The following is a 6,254-nucleotide window of genomic DNA, read 5'->3' as shown; positions in this document are numbered from 1 at the left end:
GGGGGGGGGAGTATAGGGAACTTTCGGGATAGCATTTGAAATGTAAATAAAGAAAATATCTAATAAAAAAAGAAATATGTAAAAAAAGAAAAGAAAAGAAATCAAGCAAGCAATGAAACAAATGTAAAAAGGAATGGCAGAAATTTGCCTGGAGATCAAGGTCAATTGAAATGTTCCAGGAAGAGAAGTAAAAAGAGACACTTTCACTGGGGCTGGCGACTGCCTAGAGCCATCTTCCAGCTCACAACCACCTTGTATCTACCTTTCCTCCCTATTAAAGCCCCTTCTTCCTTAAGATAGTCTCCTCCCATTTCCTTGCGCCAGGACCACCAAGTGGCCATATGGCTATGGGCGTGTGCCCCGAGAGGCTACATGACAGAGTGCTGTTGAGCACGTCTCGTCCTGAGACAGTTGTTGGCATGTTGGTCTCAGGCCACCTGACCTGTTACTCCACTTCTGCAATCTCTGTGAAGCAGGCCTGGAGCTATTGCCTCACTGACCAAGGACAAACAACAGCAGCGGCCACAACCCAGCACACCCTGATGGTCCTTGGGGATACTGTCCAGCCTCAGCTCCGCTGTGCCTGACTCTCGGAGCCTGAGCTGCTTCCTGTTTTGAACATTTTCTGGCAAGTACAGTCCAGGCTTTTATCAAAGTACACGCTGCTTTTCTTCCCCCAGGATCTCACTTTGCAGCCAACTGGGACGCTGCACAAGTACACTTGGGACCTAAAGCGTGTGCATGTTGTTTACAATTCTGAAGATTTCATCACGCCAGTTTCTAAAAATAACTTGGTGTGGCATAGGCGTCACTGTGAATTCCTGGAAAAGTGGGTGTTTTCCTAGAGGAGGGAAGGAGGCAGAACAGAGTGGTCAGTACAGCCTGATGCAGGAGGCTCCTGCCAGAAAGGCAGAAGCCACTCAAAGGGCTCCTTGGAGCTGAACTGCCCTTCCTACCTCCACGTCAGAGGCACAGCTCCTGCTAACAGCCAGCAGGGGCTGACTTCATTTCAGGTTCCCACCTCTGATTTATCTTACTACTGAGAAGCACATCCTCTTTATAACTCCTTCTTCCCAATGCCCTGGGACTTCTCCCACTAGGTGAAAGTCACATCTGTCACTTCTGCCACCTTTGGCTCACACACCATATCTTCTTTTAGCTTTGGGCCCTCACCATGGTAATTATTAGGCCACGGCCAGTGTGGCCATTCCAACCCTCAGTATTATTCTGGCTCTTTAGTCAGGAAAACTGCGCTGCTTCTCAGAGAGGGCTACTGTGGAGGTTAGCGTTAGTTTTTTATTTATTTTTAAATCACTTTTTGGGGTGTCTATGTCTATGTAAGAGGGTGCCATGTGGGTGCAGGTACCTTTGGAAACCACAAGAGAATGTGGGGTCCTCTTGGATTAGAGTTGTAGGTGGTTTATGTTCTATCTGATGTGGTTCTGAGAACCAAACTGGGGTCCTCAGGAAGGGCAGCAAGTTTTCTAAACTGCTGAGCCATTTCTCCAGGGCCCCCTTCCTTAAAAAGTTTTATTTTATGTGTGTATGGGTGTTTTGCCTGTATGTATGTATGTACACACATCACTTATGTGTATTGCTTATGTGTTGTGGGACATAATAAAAAATAGTACCATCCCACGCTATACACAGCTACTCTCTGTCCCTGGCGGTCTCGCTGCCTCTATGCCAGCCCCAGATTGCCTGCCTCAGAGCCACTTGTACCTTCTCAGCCATCTACCCCCTGGGCTAGTTGTCACAAATTCCCTTAACCCAGTAAATCAAAACTCTAGAAGCTTATAATTAATCAATCAGATTTATATATCAATAAATTCACAAGATGCCCACGCAATAATTTCAGAGCCAAATGATAATGATACAAGCTGCCCACCTAGATTAGACAAGTTATCTCAATTATTCTATCTTTTTATGATATTCATAGCTACCGGTGGCTATTTAAAGTTACACAGAATCTGGATTGTCTTTCTCTTTCTCCATCTTCCTTCCTCTTGGTCCTCTTTCATCCATCTTTAAAAATCCTCACCCGTCTTCCTTTACCACTGTCCAATCACAGGCTTCTTCTTTTTTTTTTGTTTTTTTTTTTTTTTGTTTTTCGAGAAAGGGTTTCTCTGTGTAGCCCTGGCTGTCCTGGAACTCACTTTGTAGACCAGGCTGGCCTCNAACTCAGAAATCCGCCTGCCTCTGCCTCCCAAGTGCTGGGATTAAAGGGGTGCGCCACCACACCCGGCAATCACAGGCTTCTTGTTGTATTACTATTTAAATTCATTGGGGGAAAATCCTGCTACACTTATGGAGGCCAGAAGAGGGCATTGGATCTTTTGGAACTGGAGTTACAGGTGGCTGCGAGCTGCCCCTGAAAACTGAATCCAGATCCTAGAAGATAGTCTAGTGTTTTTAACTCTGGAGTCACCTCTCCAGCCCCAATGGTTAATCTTAATTGTCAATTTGACACAATCTATAATCCTCTGAGGCCAGAGTTCCAGTGAGGAATTTTCTGGGTGGGGTTTGGCTTGTGCAGGATGTCTATGAGGGATTGTCTTAAGTGCCTTAGTTGGTATGGGAAGCCCCAGCCTGAAGGTGCAAAGCACGATTTCTTGGTTGGGAGCCCTAGACTGTATCTGAATCGAGAAATCAAGGTGAGCGTTAGCGGCACACACTCATTGCTCTCTCCTCATGATATGGTGTGACTAGATGCCAGAAGCTCATGCTTTGACTCCCTGGCAATGATAGACCATAACCTAATAATTATGAGCTAAAATAAACCATTTCTTCCAAAGCTGCTTTTTGTTTGTCTTTCAAGAGAAGAGAGAGTTTCTCTCTGTAACCCTGGGTGGCCTGATTCACTCTGTAGACCAGGCTGGCTTTGACCTCAAGAGATCTGCCCCTCTAGTGCTGGGATTAAAGGCACACAGCACTACCACCCTGCTTGTTTATAGATCTTAACTGGCATTGTTATTTTTGATTCTAGAGTCAGGCAACACTTCATGATAACATAGAACAAGTATGCCAACGAGCTGGGCAGAGGTGTTGACTTTAAAAAGGGGCTGGAGGAAGCAGAAGAAACAAAGCTGAACATGTCAGCTACTTTCCCTGTAATGTAGAGAAGAAAAAGGTCCCCCGGGGCCAGCGAGATGATCCAGCTCGTAAAAAATTCCTGACCTGAGTTTGAGTCTCTAGAACCCACATATAGTAGGGGAGGGTGGACTGCACAAAGTTGTCTTCTGATCTCCACATTCCACCCCCAGTATTGGCAATCCTCCCAACACACACACACACACACACACACACACACACACACGACCATACTACAACTACTATTACTACTACTAAAACAACACAAAACAAGGTAGGTCTCCTGCTTTTAGCTTACTGAGTTTGGTTTCGCCCACACCTATGTTTTTGCATCATGTGCTTGCCTGGTGCCCAGGGAAGCAAGAAAGAGGTGTTGGATCCATGAAACTGGAGTTCCTGTGATGAGCCTATGTCAGTGATTCTTAACTTGTGGGTCATGATCTCTTTAGGGGTTTGAAAGACTTTCACAGGGGTTACATATCAGATATTTATATTATGATTCATAATAGTAGCAAAGTCAAAGTTACGAAGTAGCGAACATTTTATGGTTGGAGCCACCACAAGATGAGGAGCGAGCAATATTAAGGTCTCACAGCATTAGGAAGATGGAGAACCACTGCTCTAGGTGCTTCTGTCTGGGTTCTCACAAGAGCAGTCACTGCTCTTAACCAGTGAGGCATCTCCAACTTTTATTTATTTATTTGGGGGGCGGGGGTTCGAGACAGGGTTTCTCTCTCTGTCTAGCCCTGGCTGTCCTGGAACTCACGCAGTAGTTCAGACTGACTTTGAACATAGAAATCCACCTGCCTCTGCCTCTCAAGTGCTGGGATTAAAGGTGTGCGCCACTACTGCCTGGTGCTTTTTTTGAGCAGTGAACTTTCAGTGATGGTATTCAAGAGAGTAGGGAGGGCTCCCTAAGCACCTCCTATTATTATGGGAGCCTGGGGTGGAAATTGTGAGAGAGATGCTCAGTGATGGGGGCCAAGTTGGGACAGGGACTCCTCAGCAACTTAGGGTCTTTCTCTTGCTCTCAGTGTCCTTGCTGGGGTGGGTGGACCGGGGTTTCTTACTCCTTGGAGGCCATGAGGTCCACGACTCTGTTACTGTAGCCATATTCATTGTCGTACCAGGAAATGAACTTTACAAAGTTGTCATTGAGAGCAATGCCAGCCCCAGCATCAAAGGTGGAAGAATGGGACTTGCTGTTGAAATAGCAGGAGATAACCTGGTCCTCAGTGTAGCCCAGGATGCCCTTTAGTGGGCCCTCGGATGCCTGCTTCATCACCTTCTTGATGTGATCATAGTTGGCAGGTTTCTCCAGGCAGCATGTCAGATCCACAACGGATACATTGCGGTTAGGAACACAGAAGGCCATGCCAGTGAGCTTTCAGTTCAGCTCTGGGATGACCTTGCCCACAGCCTTGGCAGCACCAGTGGATGCAGGGATGATGTTCTNGGCATCCCCATGGCCATCACACCACAGCTTTCCAGAGGGGCCATCCACAGTCTTCTGAGTGGCAGTGACGGCATAGACCATGGTCATGAGTCCTTCCATGATGCCAAAGTTGTCATGGATGATCTTGGCCACGGGGGCTAAGCAGTTGGTGGTGCAGGATGCATTGCTAACAATCTTGAGTGAGTTGTCATATTTTTCATGGTTCACACCCATCACAAACATGGGGGCATCGGCATAAGGGGTAGAGACGATGACCTTTTTGGCCCCACCCTTCAAGTGGCCCAGGCCTTTTCCACGGTGGTGAAGACACCAGTAGACTCCAGAACATACTCAGCACCGGCATCACCCCATTTGATGTTAGTGGGATCTTGCTCCTGGAAGATAGTGATGGGCTTTCTGTTGATGACAAACTTCCCATTCTCAGCCTTGACTGTGCTGTTGAATTTGCCATGGGTGGAGTCATATCGGAACATAGAACATATAGTTGAGGTCAATGAAGAGGTTGTTAATGACAACAATCTCCATTTTGCCAAGTGCAGAGCAGAAGGTAGCCCTGGTAATTGGGTGCCCACCGACCTTCACCATCTTCACGTCTTCTTTGCACAAGAAGATGCAGCTGTCTCTGGAACAGGGACGAACAGAGAGCCTCTCTCCAGCCCTTTAACTGCTATTTTTACATGTGTATTCCTAGGATAATGCCTTGTGAGCTGAGGTCCTAGGGAGGCAAAGCCTACATTAAAGGTCTGGTCAGTGCCTGGCCTTTGGCTGAGAACACATTGAATTGGAGATGGAAAGCTCCAGTAGGTCAGAGCCAAAATGACCTCGGGCTATCTTTAACTCCTTGTAACTGGTACTTACTATCCACCTCCAGATCTGCCCTAACATCCTCCTAACTAAAGATAAAGCTCTTGGAATGTACAACTCATCTAGACTGCCTAGCCTCCCCGCCCTCAGGCTCAGAACATGAGAAAGACATCTAAACCCAGAGATTCTACCCCAACCCCTCACACTCTAGTAGTTTGTACACTTTCCACCCATGTATTTGGTAAACACATTTATTTATTTTTGTGTTTCTTTTTGGTGACTGTCAAAGTTCCAGTAACCTTGCTTTATCTGGGCACGTAGTGAGCCAGTGTTGTAATCCCAGCGTCGTGGAGGTCACCCATGAGTTGGGAGTCCAGCATTGGCTTCATATTGAGAACTTGCTTCAAAAACATAATTAATAAATAAATAAATAAATGTTTTCTTTGTGGGAGAATGGCATTTAGGATAACTTGGTTCTTGTTTTGAGGTTGTTATTGCTCAGATGTTTTTGGGGGTGGGGGTTTTGAGACAGGGTTTCTCTGTATAGCCCTGGCTGTCCTGGAAGTCACTCTGTAGACCAGGCTGGCCTTGAACTCAGAAATCTGCCTGCCTCTGCCTCCCAAGTGCTGGGATTAAAGGTGTGCGCCATCACTGCCTGGCTTTTTTTTTTTTTTTTAACATTAGAGATTGAACCCAGATCCTGACACAGGCAAGGGAAGAAATCTATACTGAGCTACATCCTTAGTATTATTATTATTTTTTTTAAGTCTCAGGTAACTCAGACTTGATCTTGAACAGTGGATTGTCCTGCTTTTCACATCATACTTCAATTACATGTGTGGGCCACAAAACTTAGTCTTTTTTTTTTAATCCAGAGCTTCCTGCATTCTAACCAAGCCATCTA

The 6,254-nt window shown here is 46.1% G+C and overlaps 1 pseudogene; it reads right to left on the bottom strand.

Moving 5' to 3' along the window:
• Nucleotides 1–4,156: 4,156 nt before the first annotated feature.
• LOC110327511 lies at nucleotides 4,157–5,131 on the bottom strand (annotated as a pseudogene).
• Between the last annotated feature and the right edge of the window lie 1,123 nt (nucleotides 5,132–6,254).

This window comes from Mus pahari, chromosome 1 (assembly GCF_900095145.1).
Source record: "Mus pahari chromosome 1, PAHARI_EIJ_v1.1, whole genome shotgun sequence".
NCBI classification, from domain to species: Eukaryota; Metazoa; Chordata; class Mammalia; order Rodentia; family Muridae; genus Mus; species Mus pahari.
The sequence above is the reverse complement of the archived record's forward strand: the minus strand, read 5'-3'. Positions and strand labels throughout refer to the sequence as shown.